At 48.1% G+C, this 21,425-nt stretch overlaps 1 protein-coding gene across 4 annotated transcripts in view; it reads left to right on the top strand.

The window, feature by feature from the left end:
- The first annotated feature begins 18,049 nt into the window (after positions 1 to 18,049).
- Positions 18,050 to 21,425, top strand: part of Fat3 (FAT atypical cadherin 3) — a 692,898-nt gene continuing 689,522 nt past the window's right edge. For 3 of the 4 annotated variants that reach the window (XM_029565745.1, XM_029565747.1, XM_029565744.1), the window contains exon 1: positions 18,051 to 18,462. The gene's annotated coding sequence lies outside the window, so the exon portion shown is untranslated. Of the gene's footprint in view, positions 18,463 to 21,425 lie in introns of all 4 variants that reach the window. The other variant, XM_029565746.1, reaches the window with a different exon arrangement.

Genomic DNA, 21,425 nt, shown 5'->3' with positions numbered 1-21,425 from the left:
CAACATGGGTGGGTGCACTTAATACCTGCAGGCAATTCGCAATAAAAATAATAAGAATATTTTTTTTAAAAGACTTCAAAACAATTAACATGACTGGCAAACCTTTAGCCAAACTTAACCAAAGGAAAGAGAGATACTACCCAAATTAATAAAATCAGATATGAAAACGGAAACATTACAACAATGTCTGAGAAAATTCAGAGACTCATAAGAACATACATTTAAACCTGTATTCCACTAACCTAGAAAATATAAAAGAAATGGATAAATTTGTAGATATGTATACCTAACAAAATTAAACCAATATGAGGCAAAATACTTAAATGATCAATTGTTAATAAGTACCACGACAATAAATACAAGCTGTAATTTTAAAATCTCTCATCTAAAAAAAGCCCAGGAATGGGTGGATAATGTATAGAATTCTACCAGACATTCAAAGAAGAATTACTACTAATATTCCTCAAATTAGTCCATAAAATACAAAAGAACATATTGAAATGCCTTTTATAAAGCCAGTATTACCATGATACCCAAGCCAGATAAAAATCCAACAAAAAGATAAATTATAGGCCAATCTCTCCGATGAACATAGATGTAAAAATTCTCACTAAAACACTTGCAAGACATATTCATGAGCACTTAAAAAGGTTATCCACCATGATCAAATTGGCTTCATTCCAGAGATGCAGAGATGTTTCAATGCATGTAAATCCACAAATGTAATCCACCATATAAACAGACTCAAGAACAGAAATCACATGATCATCTCATTAGATACAGAAAAGGCCTTTGACAAAATCCAACATACGTTTGTAATAAAAGTCCTGAAGAATGTAGGAATATAGATATTCATTTTCATATGTTCATATTTAAACACAAGACAAACTACATCACTCCCACAGTCAGCATCTTACTATCTTACTAAATGAAGGAAAATTAAAGCATTTACACTAAAATCAGGAACAAGGCAAGGAAATCTACTTTCTCCATTACTGTTCAACACAGAGCTTGAAGTTTTGGCTAGCAGTAAGTGAAGGAATATGAAGTAGAAAGGTAGTCAAAGGGTTCCTGTTTTCAAATGATATAATTACATACATGAGACCAAAGATTCCACCAGAAAACTCCTAGAGCTAGGAAACACAGTCAGCAAAGTGGCAGGATAAAAATTAACAAAAAATATCAATAACTTTCCTATACACCAACAACAATGCACTGAGAAAGAAATCAGGGGAATGCTCCCATTCATGATAGCCTCAAAATCCAAAAAGTATCTTGGACTAAATCTAACCAATTAAAGTGAAAGACCTGTATAATAAAAACCTTCAGTCACTGAAGAAAAACACATGATACCAGAAAATGAAATGATCTCCCATGCTCAAGGGAGCATGATTAATATTGCAAAAATGCACCCTACCAAAAGCGCTCTACAGATTCACAAAAATCACCATTAAAATCCCAACACAATTTTTCACAGAATTCGAAGTAAATCTAAAATTTTATATAGAAACACAAAAATCCCGGGATAGCTCAAACAATCCTGAACAATAGAAGAAAAGCTAGAGGCATCCTCATCCCTGATTTCAAATTATATTACATGGCTATGTAGTAAAAACAGCAATGTGCTGGTACTAAAAGAGATACATTGATCAATGGTATAGAATTGAAGATCCAGATTTAAGTCCATGCACTTCTAGTCACCTGATTTTTTACATAGAGGCCAAAAATAGATGCTGGAGAAAAGACAGCAAATTAAAAAATGGTACTGCTCAAACTGGATCGCTACATGTTAGGGAATAAAACTAGATCCCTTATCTTATAATGTACAAAACTCCAAATGGATCAAGGACCTCAACATAACACCTGATATCCTAAATCCGATAGAAAAGAAAATGTGGAATATCCTGGAACCTGTAAGCGCAGGGAAGGAATTTCTAAACAGAACTCTGACAGGCCAGACTGTCCTTGTGTCCAACAATTGACAAATGGAAGTTCACGGAACTAAAAAGCTTCCATACAGCAAAGGACACCATCATTCCAGGCATGCAGCAACCTACGGAATGGGAAAAATATCTTTGCCAGCAACACATCTAACAGAGAGTTAGTATCTAAAATATACAAAGAACTAAAAATTGAAACATCAAACACAGAGAGCACAATTAAAATTCGAGGCAAGGAAACAAACAGAGTTCTTAAAAGACAAAATGAAAATGGCTGACAGATACTTTTTAATGTTCAACATTTTTAGCCATCAGAGAAATGCAAGTTAAAACTACTCTGAGATTTCATTTTATCCCAGTCAGAGTTGCTAAGGTCCATAAAACAAACAATGGTGAATGCTGGTGAGCACACAGGAAAGGGGAACACTTACTCACTGCTGGCAGGGGTGCAAACTGACGCAGCCATTCTGGAAATCGGGGTGGCAGTTCCTCCAAAAGCTGGGACTAGACCTACAACCTGATCTAGCCACACCATTCTAGGGCATATACCCGAATTTGCTGGTGTATTCACAATAGCCAGGAAATGTAAACAACCTAGATGTCCATCAACTGATGATAATGTAAGTATGGTACACTTACACAATGAAATGTTATTCAGTTCTAAAGAAAAACGAGATTATGAAATTTGTGGGTAAATGAATGGAGCTGAAAAGAATCATTCGGAGTGAGGTACCCAGACCCAGAAGGACACGTCACAGGTTCTGTTTTTCAAGTGGACCGTACCTTTGAATCTTTAGATACTTCTGTTTCAATCAGAAAATCCATAGAGATCAAGAAACTAATAGGGCGCTGTGGGTTGCAGTGTTACTATGCTGACATTACGATCACCCTAAGAAAGAAGCGTCAACTCTTAAATTTAATTTTTAAGGGTGGGCCTGAACTCAGAGGACACCCATTCCCTGAGATATCTATTAGAATTGTGCTGATGGAACTGTCTTGTTGGAACTCTATCTCTGGAACTATGTCCCAAGTCCTGCCCTGCCCATAATTTTATTCAAAATTCCAGATTCAACTGGAGAAGTACAAGTTGGGCTCCACCTTAATCTTAACAACCCATCTTTTTCATCCCTAGTTCTAGAATATCTCATTCATCCAAGGTCAGTTGTCTGCCCTAAGCTCCAGTGAATTCAGTGGAGATGGGGCACCGCCTCTTGGCGCTTCACTATCTTAATTCTCAAGCATGCCACATTCATTCATTCATTCATTCATTCATTCATTATCTTTTTGCATGGAGTGCCAAGTTGAGGTTGTCTAGGAAATGAGATCAGGTGCCAAGGTGGTGAGACATAAGACCACATGTTTTCCTGGGGTTAATTAAAAGTCATTAGTCCAGATTATGTCCATTTGTAAAAGTCATTCCCACAATGCTGTGGGTGCTTCACGGGAGAGGAGATAGAATGCAGTGGTAGAAAGGGGGAAAGGGGGGTAAGGGAAGAGAAAGGGTTAAATGAGGTGGGGAATGGGAGGGCAGAGCAGAGGAGAGAGGATGGGGAGGGAGAACTAGCACTGGCACTGACCCTGAAGCTTCACCTCTACTGGCTCACTTTTATAGTGCTGGAAGGTGCTATGCATGCTACTCCAGAGGGAAGTAATTATTAGATTACCCAGCTCTGAACCCTGTGTGCTATAGTAACAACTGGCCTGGCGAGGTATGTCCCCTGGGGCAGTAGTAAATAATAATCTGTTAATGAAGAAACACTGTGCATGCTTCTTGGGAAGAGAAGTAACTCACACGGAGGAGGTTGTTTCTTCCAAATTAACTAATTGCTCAGGAAATGCTCTTTATCTGCTAAAATGCCTGCTGTGCTGCAGTGGACATAGGGGACGTTGCTTTCTCATACACTGGCTCTTTCCAAGCAATAAACAAAGAGCTGCCTCAGTCCATTCTCAGAAGAGCCTTTCCTAACCCTTTTAGTGCAGGACAATGATTTGTGCACAGCCATCTCCTATCAGCAGCTGTTCCTACCTCTCTGAGGATTCCAGTTGCTATAAGAGAATATATTAGGAACAGTCCCTCAGAGATTGTTCAGGAACCAGAGTAAGGTCTCCTCACTGTGGAACGGGCAGATTCGGGAGCCTACTGGCTGTTCTGGAAGCAATTTTCAAGCAATTGTTCTCTTAGAAAGACGTTTGCCTTTATATATATATATATACATATATATATATATACACAATATATTTATATATACAATAAAGTGGGTTCTGTGGAGCTTAGAGATGTTCTGAAAGGACTAGCCACTTTGGTGTGGAGGTTAGTACATGTATGACTCTCAGCAGTTGTAATGACTTGTCTCCTGGAGTATAGTAGGGGCAAGAAGGTACACCTACTCCTTGGGGTGGGACCCATGTCACATTGATGTCTCAACCCTTAGCTTCTGGAACACAATTAAACACTCGGGTGTGTATGTGTAATGTATCACCAGCAAATGAATGACTTGGTACATAAGTACCAGAAGTCTTGTTTCCATTCTGGCTCTTATGGACCACAGTAGTCCCATATTATCAGACTACTTTTTGAAACTATTGTAACATTCAAATTCAGAATGATTAAAACCTCATGGGGCTGAGAAGTGGCTCACCTGTAAAATGCCTGCCATGCAAACGTTGCCAGAATCCATGTAAAAAGCTGGGCACAAGAGCACACAGGGAGGGGAGTAGAGACAGGTAAATCCCTCAGCCTCATTGGCCAGCCAGACTAGCTGAATCCACAAGCTTCAGGTTCATGAAAGACCTAGTCTCAAAAAGTAAGATGGAGAATGAATAACACGCCCAGTGTAGACCTGTGGTCTCCACTTGCAAACACTTGCACATACTCACAGTGAAAAGTATGTATACCACACACACAGCACACTACACACCAAAATCATGCCTCCTCACGCTTCTGTCGTTTTCTATAGCTTTCTAACATTTTAAACACCATGGGCTGAAGTGTGCATGTTCACGCAGAGTGTCTCATGGAGTTTACATCCCTAACTAAAAACACTGGTTATAAACGACACTGTGATCTTCAAACATTGTCAGCCTGAGAACAGGATTGACTTCACAATTTTCAAGACTCTAAGGACGAATGCAAACTGGATGCTTCCTTCAGCACCTACAGGGCACTTGGCAGATTTTCAGAGTTCCACAGCACTCTGGCCTGTCTTCCAGCTTCCATGAGTGCCCCTTCAATACCTTGTAAGGCCATTACTCTCACTCCAAAGCAAGCTCAGAATTATATACTAAGAAATGAAATTTTCTCCAGACATTCCTTTAACTGAACCTCCCAACTCTGAGAGTTAGAAGACTGTATCAATTGAATCAATTTTGTCTTAAAAGGCAAATAAAAAGTTATGGCACCAGTGTTCAAATAACTCATATTTGAAAAATTGGTAAAGTATGTCATTGATTTTATGTGCAATTTTAAGAGAATGAAAACCCTTCGCATGTTCACCTTTAAGCATCCTTGCTTTTTCCAAGGTGCTCGGTCCTCGTGGGTAATTTAACTGCTTCTTAATACCAACAAAGATTGTTTATAAATTACTTGTCCCGAAATTCCTCTCATGAGGTTTCAAAAATAAACACAGTTCAAAAGATGTACAGAGTTATATTCTCTTTCCATGCAAAACCCACACCAGGAAAATCAGAGCTCCTGAGATACAGGAAGCAGGGCTGCCCCCAGCTAACCCACTCCCCATTTATGAGTCTGAGGTGCATATTCCCCTGCTCTGAAGGGTACTTGACACTTTATCAGAAAGAATTTCTTTCTGTCACGTAAGGGACACATCTCGGGGGGGGGGGGGAACACAGGGTGATAGGAAGGGACCAAGTTTCTCTCTAGCCAAATGTCTAATGTCAGGCCCTCAGCAGGTTTCTAGTTGGCTGAAGCCTGAAGGGATGAGGCTAGAACCCTTTAGGATACTGTGGATGGCTTTACTGCTAGCTGTGCCTATCTGAGCAAAATGAATTTGTTAATTGAAGCAATTACCTGGCGATTCAAGTGTAATCACCTCCCCATGAGGAAGCAACCTGGATAATTTGGAGATTTTGCCAAAAGAGTCAGGCTGACTACTTCCTCCTCACAGATTTATAGTTGTGTTAAAGAAGTGTAGTGCTCCATCCTGAGGATACCAGATCATCAGGGTTTGCTGTGAATCAATCTCTCTCTCGCCTCTCTCTGTCTCTCTCCCCCCACCTTGTGTGTGTGAAGACGAACTCAGTCAAAAGTTTTCCAATTTTAGGGGCTGGAGAGACAGCTCAGCTGTTAAAAGCACTGACTGCTCTTGCAGAGGACCTGGGTTTGATTCCCAGCACCCAAATGGCAGCTATGAACCGTCCTTAACTCTAGTTCCAGAGGAATCCGAAGTCCTCTTCTGACCTCCATGGCATTGTATGACACAGGTGCACTCACATACATGCAGGCAATATACTCAGACACATAAAATAACGATAATAAATAAAATATTTTTTTAAAAAGTTCTCCAATTTTGGCAAGTGTTAAAATCACCAACAGGGCTTGTCAAAATACAAATACCTCCTGTGATGTTTAGTTTTGTCAACTTGATGCAATCTAGAATCACTTGGGAAGAGTCTCTAGGAGGGATTGTGCAGGTTGGCCTGTTGACAAGTCTGTGGAGGATTATCTTGATTGTCTTAATTGACGGGAAGATCCAGCTTGAAAGTCAAAACAAGACAGAATGCTATTAGCCACTCCTTCAACACACTGCTTCTGTGCAATCAGGAGTGTTTCACCTGACAGAACACATCTTACAGGTCATCAGGGAAGAAGTAGATGATGTCAGGCAGGTTATTTTTGAAAACACTGCCATAGGCTTTAGGCACTTTTCCACAGTAACATTTTCTGTATGTGAATACTTAGACGAATTTCACTTTTGGAAAAATCATATTGAGGCTTCCTGTAAGCGGCCTGAGGTGACCTGTGAAAATGAATCGCTACTTTCTTTGACCCAGAAAACCCTACAAAATCATGCAAATCGACAGGTTCCAATCATCGTGTCCACTCTAAGAACACATGTGAAACTGCACAGGCCATCAAGGGTATGCATAGCCAAAAAGCCACCAAGGATCTGAAAGACTTCACTTTAGGGAGGTAGTGTGTGCCATTCTGGTGTTATAACGGTGGAGTTGGTGGGTGTGCCCAGACCAAACAGTGGGGTTGGACACAAGGTCGGTGGCCCAAAAAGAGTGCTGAATTTTTGCTGCACATGCTTAAGAATGCAGAGAGCAGTGCTGAATTTCAGTGTTTAGGTGTAGACTCTCTGGTCACTGAGCACATCCAGGTGAACAAATCACCCAAGATGCACCGCAGAACTTACAGAACTCATCCTAGGATTAACCCACACATGCGCCCCCTGCCACAGAAATGATCCTCATGGAAAAGGAACAAATTGTTCCTAAGCTTGAGGAGGAGGTTGCACAAAAGAAAAAATTAGCCCAGAAGACTCTGAAGGAACAAAAAATTATGGCATGGGAATAAACTGATCATAAAATAAATACAGATAAAAATTTACAAAAAAGAAAAACCACATTGACATTCATGGCTAACATTCGACCTTCCAACTTGAAATGGACCTTCACTTATTTCGCCAAAAGCTAACAAAACTAACTCCCCGGTAAGGGCGAACGCGGTCTTCACAGGCTGTATGAAAACATCTTTACGCGATCACATCTCGTGGACTACATTAGTTGCTTTTGTTGCTTTACTAAAACATCACCAAAAGTGACTTATGGAGTTTATTTGGCTTAAGGTTCCAGAGGGAGAGTTTGTGGTGGGGGGAGTGGGGGAGGCAGGGCAGCAGGAACAGGGCCAGGAAGCTGAGAAGTCACATCTCCAACCACAGGCGGGAAGCAGAGACTGCGAACTGGCTGTGGGAAACGCTACAAACACACAAAGTCTGCCGGCAGGTTCCTGGAGTGAGGCTCCATCTCCTAAAGGTTTCCAAGCCTCTCCACACAGCGCCAACAGGGAACCGAATTTGGAATCCATGAGCCTAAGGGGACATTTCTAACTCAAACCACCTCGCCGATTAAATTAAAATCAGATAAAACATTTTGGAATAAGTTTCTCACCAATATTTGAAAAATGCTTTTCTGCTCTCTTTGGTTTTGAGGATCCTTATCCAGGGGTATTTCTACTTAACTTTCTTTTCTGCGTCAATGAATGAGGAAGAAAATATTTGCTTCTTCCCTCTGACAAGCAGACATGCTCTCACAGGCACCTAGAATGCTTTTGGGAGGAACACTGGAGGCATGTACAAAGACGGTACAGGGGCCATGACACCAGCGAATGAGAAGAGAACTGAAATCTAACCTCTAAGATTATGACGCTTATTATCTCTTTGGGGGGGTTGGTTTGGGGTGGGTTTTCTGTTTGTTTTCCTTTTTTGAGACATGGTCTTCCTACAGTCCCAGATGGCCTGGAACTCACTATGGAGACAAGGCTGGCCTGGATCTCACAGATATACCTGCCTCTGCCCCCTAAGTGCTGGGATTAAAGGCATGTGCCCCATGCCTGGCTGTTACTGCCTTTTAAAATCACATATCAATTTTACCTTTCATTGAGAAAGGAACAAGTCATGATGTAAAATCTGCACTCTGGTTGTGTTAAGTTCGGAGTGCTTCTCCATAGAGATAAGCTACAAATGCTGGTCTAGGGAACTGCTCACAAGCACAGTCCATTCATAATGTGTCTATTCTGCTGAGAGAAGGGACAAACAGCAAGAACCCATATCTTATTAAAAAGTTTCAAAATCATGATTTTGAATGAAAAACTAAAATTTCTTCTTCAAGCTACTTAAAGAAAAACAGGTTCACCGAGCAGTCATGAGGGTATATGCAAACAGACCTGAAGATAATGAAGTAGGATTCTGGAGTTGGTCATACTTCCATAGCTGGTAACATCAGCCTTTACAGTATGATGTCAAAGCACAGATGGAACATGGCCCTAGTTAACTTTTATGTTCATCATCCATGGGTAGTGTTGGATTTTACCTTGTAAGTAAACAGAGGGAGGACTGAGGCATCCTGGGGTCCCAGTAGCCATGGTACCTAAACAACTGTGCGAGATAGGCTTGAGCCTAAGGTGAAAGTCTTATTGACAGCTGTACAGCAGGCCCCAGGCAATGGCCCGACTGCTGGAGCCACAAGGAATGCCTTGTGACATTTGCTCCCACTGGCAGATCATGAGACTGATGCCTAGAGTTCACCACTCCCTAACCACCACCCTTGGAATACAAATTGCAGCACTTAGCTATTGCAACAGTCAGGGTCACATGGTTTCCAGGAATCCAGGCTCTGTAATCTGAAACCCAGTATGCTAATAAGGTATCCTACTTGCTGTACTGTGATAGGACGTTAAGTCTGTTATGCTAATGAGGTATCCTACTTGCTGTGCTGTGATTGGACCACTACCCCTATATAAGCTTGTTCCTTCCTGCAATAAAGCAGGCCTGTGTCACTGAACCTGGTCTCCTGTGTCTGAATGTGGCTCCGCTGCCAGTCTCCTCACCAGCCCTGCGGTCCCGGATCGGGCAGAAGCAGCAATTACAGGAGGCAGCACAAGGCAAGCAGAAGAGCAGCCTCAGCCCAGGGCAAGTGGAGGAGCAGCCTCGTCGCCCGTGAGAACAAAGGAGCGGCACCCACCGGAACGGAGGAGCGGACGCTGCTGGCGGTGACCGTAGCTGGCGCCCAGCATGGGGCACGAAGCCTCCTGCCCCACGGAGCTGTAACACTATGAGCTGTAACATTCGGAGCTGTAACACTTGGGGCTCCTGATGCCTTCTTTGCCAGTGACTCTTCCGTGGGTGCTCTCCACTTTAATTCTCCTGTGCTTCCTCTTCTGGCTCGCAGTCTTTGGTTTGGCGTATCCTTCCTGTCTCCACCAATCATCTTCCTGAACAGCTCCTGAGTCCTTCTGGGTACGTCTTGCAGGGTGAATGACCTCCAGTATATGGAATAGTCATCCAGCTGCTGCCGGCCCCCACACTGTTGCTCTGGTTTCTCTCCTCAGGAGTAGGCAAATTAGGGTAACAGAGAAGGAAGTAACTATGGTATTAGATGAAGTGCTAGCTCTTGCTCCTTGGTTTACAGATACCTGCTGTTGGGATCCAGAGCAATGGGCTCGTGTGCTATTCATGACCAGAAAGAGAGAAGTCAGGGAGGGGCATCCATTATCTGGACCCCATTGTGACTGCCATTCTGGCCTCGCTTTGGGGAGCTCCTCCCCCAATGTCCCTGAGCAGAATAAGCTCATACTAAAAATCATAGATAAATAAAGCAACAGGATAGTGGGGATGGCTTGTTCCAGGCATTTCCAGTCAAACCAAACTAACTAATTTCTCTTATGATGCGGAAACGATGACTGCTGATAATGAGGTTAAAAAAATGAGGAACTAGGGTCCAAGGGTCCCACTGATGAAAAACAGGAAGTCAAGATCACCCCTGCCCCGCCATTACAGGGCGGTGGATACCCTCCGCCATCTTGTATTGGCTTTGATGAAAAACAGGAAGTTAAGGCAGCCTCCGCTCCACCATTACGGAGCAATGGCTACTTTCTGCTATCTTACACTAGCTCTAAGGAAGTTACCCCCTAGTCCATCCACCCCTCCCTTCCAGAGGAGGACTGGAAACCCCTCCGACCTAGGCCCATCTCCTATGATACAATGGGTGATTTTCCAGTTTTTCCCGGTTACCATCAATCAGGGACTACAGAACCCTAATGTCTGGAATCCATATTCTAATGATACTTTAAAAAAGCTGCGTAAGGCAGCCATTGAGGATGGCATTCATTACCCTTGGTTTGGTCAGCTATTAGATACAATCAGCTGTGCGGCCAACACCCCCTGTGACTGGCAGAATATCGCCCATGCCTGTCTACAGAGAGGTGATTTTCTCTTATGGACGGCTGCTTATCAGGACGAATGCGAAAAACAGGCAGAGAGCAATAGAAATGCAATGTCTAAAACTTTGGGTTTGATGCCTTGGTAGGGCATGGCAACTTTGAAACCCCACAAGCCCAGGCACAGGGACCTCCTTGCTACTTTGAACAAGTGCAGCTTTGCGCACTCTGTGCTTTCCAAAGTATGCCGACTCGTGAGGATACCGAATTGACCAGATTGATACAGAAACCAGGTGAGCCTTTCTCTGACTTCGTTAAAAGGTGCCAACAAAGTGTTAATAGGAAAATCAGCCATCGGGGGGCCACAAATGCTTTGCTCAAGGATCTTGTATGTGAAGGCTGTTCTACTGAGTGTTGCCTTGCCATAGGACCTGTTAGACACAATGATGTATCTGAATGGATTCTGACCTGTTAGGATGTGGGGACCACTCAAGCTCATGCCACGGCTCTCACCGAGGCACTGGCTGCTCACCAGCCACAGGCCGAGACAGACAAGGGAAAATATTGGTCTTGTGGAGGACAGGGTCATTGGTCTCGCACTTGCCCTAACAAGATCTGGTAGATGGGCATTACTCACTTCCCTTCCTTTGGCAAGCTCACATATATCCATCATATTATTGACACCTGTTGTTAACGCAAGGGTGAGGCTGTGCTGTGACTTTCCAGATAATGTTCCAGCCCCCATTTGGATCCCAGCCCAGAACACCAGAATTGCCTGCGACAGAAAACCTCCCTCCACAACCACCAACCCCGGAGATGGAAGCCCTGACCCTGGAGGAAGTGTCACACCTCTCAACCACCAAGAGACCAATCTGGGACCACAGACCATGAAAGCAACCAGCTCCAATGGTACACCCGATAACCTGGAATGACCTTGAGTATCTCACTTCATCAGCAGAGACTATAGCCATTACTGGCATCTCCTAATTTTTGGACCCTGCATTATTAATTTTGTTAAGGCTAGTTCAGTTAGCTGTTACCCCACTTCCATCTTGCCACGCATATCTCTGCAAACAAGGACCCGCTGTTCCTTGCCCTTACCAGGCTATAATAATAGAGATATGAAAAATAGGCTGGAGCATAGGTGTAAAATCTTATGGAACAACCATGCAATGGACCTGAGATAATGGCCCGACTGCCAGAGCCACAGGAAACGCTTTGCAATATATACTCCTGTTGGCATGCTGTGAGACTGATGCCTAGAACTTGCCACTCCTTAATCCCCATCATTACCCCAGATGGGATGACCCCGCTCCATCAGCTTTTATTGAATTCTTAGTCCCTTAAGAGGCCTTTGCATGAGCCAAAGCTTGATACACGGCCTCTCCCTCTGTTGTACCATACCAAGGGACTCACCCTTCAAGGGCTGGTAGCCAATGACGGGTAAGATCCCGAGGGATGGGACAACCTAAGACAGGCACAGTCTATAATGCTGGGTGACCCTTGAGTTGGGGACAACAATGCCGTGGCAAAGAATCACTGGTTGGCATGGAGTTGGCCCAGCGTGCTCTCGAGAAAGCTCACCATTTGAGGGAGGGGGCTCTTGATGCAATGACCCCCTGAGCCATTCTACTTTGCCTCAATGTATCTGGACTGATATCAATATGCTATATATTCTCAACTATAACTCACCTTTAAAAATAAAAAAGGGGGAGATGTGGGAGACAGGCTTGAGCCTAGGGTGAAAGTCTTATTGACAGCCATACAGCAGGCCCAAGGCAACGGCTGGACCCCTGGAGTCACAAGGAATGCCTTGTGACATTTGCTCCCATTGGGAGATCATGAGACTGATGCCTGGAGCTCGCCACCCCCTAATCACCACCCTTGGAATTCCAAATTGCAACACTTAGATATTGCAACAGCCGGGGTCACATGGTTTCCAGGAATCCAGGCTCTTTAATCTGAAACCCAGTATGCTAATAAGGTATCCTACTTGCTGTACTGTAATAGGATGCTAAACCTGTTATGCTAATAAGGTATCCTACTTGCTGTGCTTTGATTGGGCCACTACCCCTATATAAGCTTATGCCTTCCTGCAATAAAGTAGAACTGTGCCACTGAACCTGGGCTCCTGTGTCTGAATGCAGCTCCGCTGACACAGTCTCCTCACCAGCCCTGGGGTCCGGGACCAGGCAGAAGCAGCAACAACAAGAGGCAGCACAGGGCAAGCAGAAGAGCTGCCTCAGCACCGGGAGAGCAGAAGAGCGGCCTCAGCCCAGGGCAGGCAGAAAGAAGAGCAGCCTTAGCCCAGGGCAAGCACAGGAGCAGCGTCGACGCCTGTGAGAACGAAGGGGTAGCACCCACGAGAACAGAGGAGTGGCCGCCGCTGGCGGTGACCGCAAACAACCATCATCTTCAACTCACAGCCCATCCCCTGCTATATTAACTTCTGGCATCTTTTGGTAAATGGTGACTTCTACTGTGGTTCAAGATCTATAAGGATGGATAATTCATTATGTCTCCAGTGCTTAACAGAGTCCAGTACATAGCTGCTCCAGATCAGTGTGTGAATGAGTGGATCAGTTAAGGAACAAAATAGATGAATGAATAAGAAGGAGGGATGTCTTGAAGAACACAGAATTGATAATTAAGACAAATGCCTGCTGTGATATTTATTAGTCTGTATAGCCAAAACAAAGCAAGAGTTGCAGCCCAAGACAGACACAGAAAATGAATTTCTGAAAGGACAAACACAGGTGGTAAAAACATTCACCTGAGGGAAACTTAAGTAGTTAGATTGTACAAGTCTGGCCTGGGACCCCTTCAAAATAAGGAGGAGGAGGAGGAGGAGGGGGAGGGGGAGGGGGAGGAAGAGGCTGTGGAAAGTTGCCTTCTGGACATGCTTGGCAAATGCAATTATGGACACACAGCAGCTGTGGCCACCTGCAAATGACCTGTACATGGCAAGAAATGAGGCCAAAGGAGGAGAGGGGAAAGTTGGGGGGAGGGAGGGTCTGCAGGAGGGGGAAGGCAAGAGGGTAATGGGACAGGTATCGTCACAACATATTACAAACATGTATGAAACTCCTGGAAATTGATTTTTTAAGAAAGAGTCACGTGGTGAAGAATGGCACGTGGAAGCAGGGAAACACCCAGGGTGGGCAGGCAGACAGCTCCACTACACGCAGGCAAAGGATTGGTGGAGAATTTAGAAAGAAGTCAGTCTGTGTTTTAGAATTACTATGGACTGGACTACAATTCCACAGAGCAGCAGGTTCCCACTTCCTTCAGCAAGGCTCTATCTCCTAAAGGTTCCACAGTCTTCCACACTGCCAACCAGCATCATCAGCAGGGGGCTAAGTGCTCAAACACAGGACCCTGCAGAAGACACTTTGCATTCAAAGTACAACACATAATGTAACTTGGTTTTATGTGTTCCATATATATATATATATACCAGGCTCATCTGTTCTTGATTAAATAATCACAGTAAAGGAGATTTGGTTACCTCCCCCCCAAATGGCCCAGTCAGTTAACAAAATCTCTTTCAAAGGAAGCCATATTTCAATGTTTACACAGAGCTTACCATAAGTTAGGCGTTACCTCAAATATCACACTGGACAAGTCTTCTATATTTTTGAACATGTAGACAACATGGGCAGATCTGAGGGACAGAGTTGATCAGGGAGAGAAGTGTAGTGCATACATGTAGAGAAGAAAGCATATATGTAATCCTGTTTGTGATCAATTACATATGTATGCATTATATAGACATGCATGTACTGTCCTCAAAGGACCCTTTGAAATATCATTTGGCTGTTGCTTAGTGCAAAAGTTTAGGATTGATGGTCCATGTATGTGCTGGATAGGTTTAGTGTCAACTTGACACACCTGGGTTGAGGGAGCCTCAATTAGGGAATTTCCTCTATTGGACTGGCCTGTGGCCATGTCTGAGGGTCATCTTCTTAATGAGTGATGTGGGAGGGCCCAGCCCATGGTGGGTAGTCCCACCCCTGGGTAGGTGATCCTATGTTGCATAAGAAAGCAGGCTGAGCAGGGGCCAGGGGAGCAAGCCAATAAGCAACATTGCTCCATGGCCTGTGCTCCAGCTCCTGCCTCCAGGTTCCTGCCTGGAGTTCAGTTCCTACCTTGGGCTCCTGGATGAACTGTGACCCAGGATATGTAGGCTAAATAAACCCTTTCCTCCCCAAGTTGGTATTGGTCAGAGTGTTTTGTCACAGCAATGGAGAGACAAACTAAGACAATGTGTTTGGGTTTGCTGGAAAACAGAATGCGACATTAAAATTATTGGAGGGGCTGGAGAGACAGCTCAGCAGTTAGAGCAGCTGTTCTACTTGCAGAGGACCTGATATTGGTTCCCAGCACCCATGTTGGAAGGCTCATAACTGCCTGCAACTTCTGTTCCAAGGAATTCCATGCCTCCTCTGGCCTCTTTGGGTACCTGCATACACATAAATAAAAATGATATGTGAATATTTTAAAAAAAAATCACCAGAAACATTTCATCTGGGAGTGAGTGTGATTCCAGGAGCGCATGAGGGATGGAAGGTAGGGACCTGGAGGAAGAATGTGGGGCCAGTCTTACTCTATGAGTTACCAAGTTACCATTGCTTCAGGGGAACAGGGCTTCTTTTGGCAAGACTACCTCAGAAGCTGCATGAAACACACATCACCATCCTCCAGCTGGGGCCCCCACAGCCTTCGAGCTAAAGATGTCACACAAAGCATTTAATCCCCTGCACTCCAGGTTTCCATGCACAGTGGCACTTTGACTAAGGATCCCCCAGGTGGGAAGTGAGCTGCAGGAGAGGACTATGGTGTTCAGTTTCAGTGTAGCTATGGGAGCCAGCAGAGCAAGTTGTTTCTGCAGTGGCTGAAAGGGACAGCCAGGACTCGGAAGAGTGGTACGTAGGTCTGAAAGAGTGAGCACCTTGATTTTACATTTCCAGTGTTTCAGCTCAGCACTTTCCTGTGTAGTTAGAGTCTGACAGCTCTACTGTTCATTCTCTATGTACCAACATTTATTGACTATCCTAGTCTTGGTGCAGGGTGCTGTGGCTGGCAATGTAAATACTAAAGATGACCTCTGCATACTCATAAAGTTCGCTGTTTTATCAGCTCTGTGCCTTCAACAGCACAGGTGCACAGTAGGTTATTTAAAAAAATAAAATAAAGTGTCTTTCTAACACCCCGAGGATAACCTGTGTATTACTTGCTCTTCAATGACCAGAGAAGCATCCCACTAGATTAACCACTCCAGCCTCCTTGCAGCAAGTCCCTCACCCCAGGGTTGTCACGGCTTATTTCTGCCCAGGCAGGAGAGACTGTTTACTTTATTATCTACACACTGCCTGGGGACAGAGGCTGAAATTTAGACAGATTTCTGCAGTTATCAGTAAGGTGCCTCTGAGGCCTAAGAGAGCATTTGGAGGCGCTGGAGTAGGGAACTTCACCAGCAGTGGCTGCTGCCTGGCCTGTTTCCCAGGCAGGAGATGAAGGAAGATGGCCTGTCCCCTGCCAGCATCCCTTCCCTGAGCATCCCAGGGACCAACCATCTACCAGATGACTCTACCCAAAGTAGCCTTACTCTCTCAGCCCTTCCTCAGAAGCAGCCCGGTGGGAAATGCTTGATTCATTAAAATCTTTGATGGTCAGTCACAAAGGACTATGGCATATTGGAAACATATTTACATGGCAATAAACTTTCAATGCATAAGAAAGAGGCTAAATAAAAATTAAAATCAGAATAAAATTATTCAAATGACAACATTTGGAGCACTGGTAAGCGATCTTCTGGCCTTCGTGACAGTAAAGACCTGGAAACCATAGTGTTTCTGGCCTGGAATTAGTTGATGTACAGCAAGCTGTCACTATTCCTTACCATTTCAATTAACTGCTCAAGGAGAGCGACCCATACAGGGTGGTTTATGGCGCAGTCAAGGCAGTGTGTCTGTCGGGGAGTGGGGATAGAGAGGTTTTCAAGGGGAACTTTACCCTCTGGAGAGTGGAGGGCTTTGTGTGGCTTCCAAGGCGCAAAGGCCCCACGCTGGCAGCTGAAGACCAGAAAGGCAAAACTAAATCTTTAAAGGTCCTCACTGAACACAAAGACTTCTGCAACAATTCTTCCCTCTCCCCAAGGAAAAATTCCGCGGTCAAAATGGGAGCGATCGGCAGGCCTGGCGCATCTTTTTCTCCATGCCAGTGCTCATTGCAGAGTTGCTGGGGAGATGCCAACGGGGAGAGGGCATCCGAGGCACCTCGCAGGAGAGAGCCTGGGTTGGGCAGATCGCGCCCCCCCTACGCCCCCAACCCCGTGGTGCGCGTGCACGTGGGGCAGCAGTGAGGTCTGCTTCTGAGCTTGCAGGTGAGGGGGAAAGGCGCTGGTGTGAGGATGTACCTGGAGGTTGAGGACCTGCTGGCTGCAGCAGTAGGTGGTGGGTTCAAGGTGGGAGGGGGAAGTACGTGCAGGGAACCCTCGGACTTGCCTGGGTAATTCAGAAGTTACTGGAACTAGAGGACCGCCAGTTGTCACTGCAAATCATCCGGGATTGTTCACTTACTACCCTTGCGAAGGCCTCTCCATCCCACAACGTTTCAGACGGGGGGCGGGGGGGGTTGATGCGTCATACTACCCTATAGTCTAATTCCCGCCCGCCCGCACAAGGGTGACCCCGGGGATCTTACAAACCTTGCGAAGGCCTCTCCATCCCACAACGTTTCAGACGGGGGGCGGGGGGGGGGGGATGCGTCATACTACCCTATAGTCTAATTCCCGCCCGCACAAGGGTGACCCCGGGGATCTTACAATGTGTGGGAAAGTAACTGGAGCACTGTGTGGGCAGCAAGAGGCACACGTGTGATGGTTGGCCCCCAGGCGAAGAACTAGCCCGAGGACCCTGGGTGAACCGTTCTGGCCCCACAGTGCCTCAGTTTCCTCCTCCGTCCCCGAGGAGTCACGTGCACTGCTGTGCGCGCGCTCCGACGCCTGCACAGAGCTGCCGGCTGCTGCTCCGCCGGGTGCTGCGATCCTCCAGCCAGGCGGAGTGGAGAAACCCAGGGCTCTAAAATTAGTCCAGCTCTCCGCCCCGCGCCGGGAGCGCCCTCCTGCCCGCCGCGGCTCCCGGGCCCCTCCCGCGCGCCTCCGGTCGCGGAGCTGCGCTCGGAGATCGCCGGTCGTCCCCAGCGCGGACGCTGGTCTCGGCTCCCGCTCGCGGTGTGGGAGGAGGAGACCGCGGCGGAAAAGCCGGAGGGGCTTGGCCGCCATGGGGAACCGGGAGCAGCTCGGCGGCCGGCGGTAGCGGCGGAGCAGACGCGAGAGCCGCTCCTCCCGGCAGGCTGCGCTGTGATCCGGGCTGCGCGGTGGGACCTCGCGCCGGGTCCCCCTCCTCCCGCCGTCCTCCTCCCGTTCCCCTCCTCCGCCCGCCAACCCGCGGCGGTGGCTGCGGCGGCTGCGGCGTGCAGAGCGCCCGGTCCCAGCCCGGGCAGGGAGCGCGGCGTGACTGCGGCGGAGGCGGAGGGGTGGCCAGCTGTCCGGGGCCGGAGCGGGTAGACGCAGACCGCGGGGGACGCGCCCGGAGGAGCCGAGCATCGCTGGCCGCGACAAGGGTGCGTGGGGATTTGGAGCGTGATTGCTGGGATGCAGGGTGCACGGACTAGAACGCGCCTCTCGCCCCGCGCCCCCGGCCGGGGTTACAGAGGGGCTGCGGCAGGGTCTCCTCTGCAAAGCAGACCCGGTTGGAGAGCGTGGGGGAAAGTTTTCACCTTGTTAAGTTCCTGCCTCGGCGCAGCCCGGAGCTGTGGTCCTTACCGCTACCGGCTGGAACCGGAGACTCGGCCCTGCAGCGGGAGCCAGTAGCTGGGCACGCGAGTTGGTCAAGTTTAGGGCTGGAGATCCGAGGACAGGGAACCTTGCGGGTCCTGTACACGCAGCCCTGGGTCTCCGCGGAGCCATGGCTGCCCGCTGCAGGTGGATGGGGAGATCGGGGGCGAGCATGGTCTGTAGCTGGTGCTACGAGCTGGTCCGTGGCTGGGGGAGTGCTCGGATACCGACTGCTACGTTAGCAGGACCCGGAGGCACGAGTTGGGTCCCTGCTAGACTAGGCACCGCGCGGAGCAGAGTCCAGCTCCACTGCCACGGTGCAGGAGAGGGGTGGCCAGCCCGTCCGCGGGGCCGCTGCCCACGCTGACTGGGTCTCGTGGGTCTGTGAGAGGTAATGAATGACAGAAGCCCTGGAACTGGGGCGACCGCCTGGGCAGAGAAGCCGGGAGAAGGGCATGCCTGTTTGTTTGACAGGAAGATGGAACCCGAATGCTTTGGGAGAAAGCATGATTTTTTGGCCGGCTGGCGGGCGGGCGGGCAGCTGCGGGTCTTTGAATAAAGAATAGCGCGGGTCTGGCCATCCCGGGGATGCCAAATGGCCCTCGCCGGTCCGGGTGGGAACGGGAAGACGCACCCCACAGCACTCAGGCCCTTTCGGGGAGATGGTGAGAGGATCCCTCGCCTGGCCAGTGTGCAGCGGGAATCTTAGGGCTCAGGGTGGAGGTGACAGAGGGGCCCTCACCGCTTTCGCGCAGGGTTTGGTGAGGCAGAGGACTCGGCCAGCTGGGGTCGCTGAGCTAAAGTGCATTGAGCCCGGGTCTGGCGCGCGGTGGCGAGCCCGGGTGTTTTTAGCAGTGCTGTGGTTTGCCTTCACCTCTCGAAAATTAACGGTTAAACAGTGACCGCGATTAGACTTCGCAGAAGGCAACGTGTGTTCGCTCTCTCCGCTCCAGTGCAGGCGTGCGCTTGGGAAAAGGGCCAAATGCGGAGGGGACCCGAGTTTCGGGGCGCACTGAGGCACCACTCTGGGTGCCTGCTATGAAAGGACCGGAGGCGCGCCTAGCTGTGGGGATACCCCCCTTGGGTAGAATACCCAGCAAGCCCGGCAGTGGGGGAGGGGGTCCCCCGACTGCTTGTGAAGGCCGAGACAGTGAGGTCGCCGGGGGGCGCCGCCAGTCTTCCAGTCCTAGGGGTGCAGGGGTGCAGGAGCCTGGGCTGCCAGTGGCCAGAGCCTCCCCGGGAGCCCCACGTCGTCGCCACGTGCGCTCCTGGATCTGGGAACCGGCTTGGGTTTTCCATGAATTGAAGGCGCAGCTGCGAGAGGGAGAGACACCAGACCTGGCTACGGAGGGAAGAGCCCGTTTCTCCGGTTCCCCTCCTCCCCGCCCCCTACTCCGGCGCGGTTGCTTCCAAGCTGGACCCGCTTCCATTTACCAGTGTCAGACAAACCGCGCCAAGCGCCCGCTCAGGCTCAGCCAAGACTGGGGAGGGCGCGGGGCGCGAGAGAACGGCGGCGCCCTCTGGATCCGCTTCCACGCCACTGTCCGGCATGGCTTCCCAGCTGTCGGGTTTAAGTTTAAAAGGTGTAGCTAAGAAACTCCCAAGCCCACAGCACCGGTGGCCGCGTACCCGGCCTCTCCGTCTCCTCTCCCCCGGGCACTTTGGGCGGTGGGGGAAGGGGCGGGGAGCCGGCAGCGGGTCCCCTCGGCGCGGGCGCTCCGGGCTTTGTTGCCAGGATTTCGTTCCCTGATTGCGCCCGGCCGAGTTAAAATAAATATAGAAAGACAGAGCCGGCCAGGCTGCAGGCGACCCTGCCTTGATTCCGGCGACGGAAAGAGCGAACCTGCATGTACGGATGCGGGACCGCGGGGTCCGCATCCGGGTGTGGACCGAGGGCAGCGGGTCCTGTGCCGCCGCGCAGACCTCTAGGAGTTCCCGCCCGGGTGGCATTCCAGAGTAACCTGGAGATTTGAATCTCATCAGGAAAGAAAGGGGGGAGAAGAAGGGAAGGCCGGAGACCAAGAGATTGAAATGCCTGGGAATCCTAAACGCTCTCAGCACCGCCTGCTTCTGTCCTCCCCCCCACCCCCGCCCCTCGCCCTTTTCCCTTCTTCCTCCCAACTGGAGCTGTTGGACAGGGAAGGTCTGAACAGGCGCCACAACTGGGGCGCCAAAAGACGGGATTTTTTAATGTAATAACTTCAGTTCTCTGATTCTGTGATTTTTTTCATTTAGTGGGCTGGCATGGGGGAACTTTTTCTTTCTTTCTTTCTTAACATCGTATAAGGAGAAAAGTTGTCTTTTAGAATTAAACTAAAGCTGTTATTCGATCACGAATCTCCTTTGTTGTCTCCGGATCTTGGACAATGAACGATGCTGTAGACAGTTTCTGTGCGGTGCTCTGGGAGGAGAAAGTTCCCAGACCTGTCCAGTTCTAACGTCTTCATATCTGAGCCCCGCTGAGAGCTTCCAGTGAGGCAGCTGGCTCGGAGATCAGAAATCGGTCTGCGGCTGCGCTGGCTCCACTGCTCCCGCCTGCACGATTTTTGCAGCCAGTGTTTGTTGACCAGTAACCGACTTCCAAGCCTTGCCCCACCCCCACTCCTTTCAATTTTTATTTATTCTAGTTCCTGGCAGAGACATTTTAGGGATTTCTTTTTTCAGTAGTCAGAACCCAGTCTGTCTGTTAAGTAGCAATTACATTTGTGCTGAGCTACTCAGAAATGAAAGAGTAGCAAGAAACGGCGGG

This window comes from Nannospalax galili, unplaced genomic scaffold (assembly GCF_000622305.1).
Source record: "Nannospalax galili isolate Female #2095 unplaced genomic scaffold, S.galili_v1.0 scaffold418, whole genome shotgun sequence".
In the NCBI taxonomy this organism is placed as follows: domain Eukaryota; kingdom Metazoa; phylum Chordata; class Mammalia; order Rodentia; family Spalacidae; genus Nannospalax; species Nannospalax galili.
The sequence above is the reverse complement of the archived record's forward strand: the minus strand, read 5'-3'. Positions and strand labels throughout refer to the sequence as shown.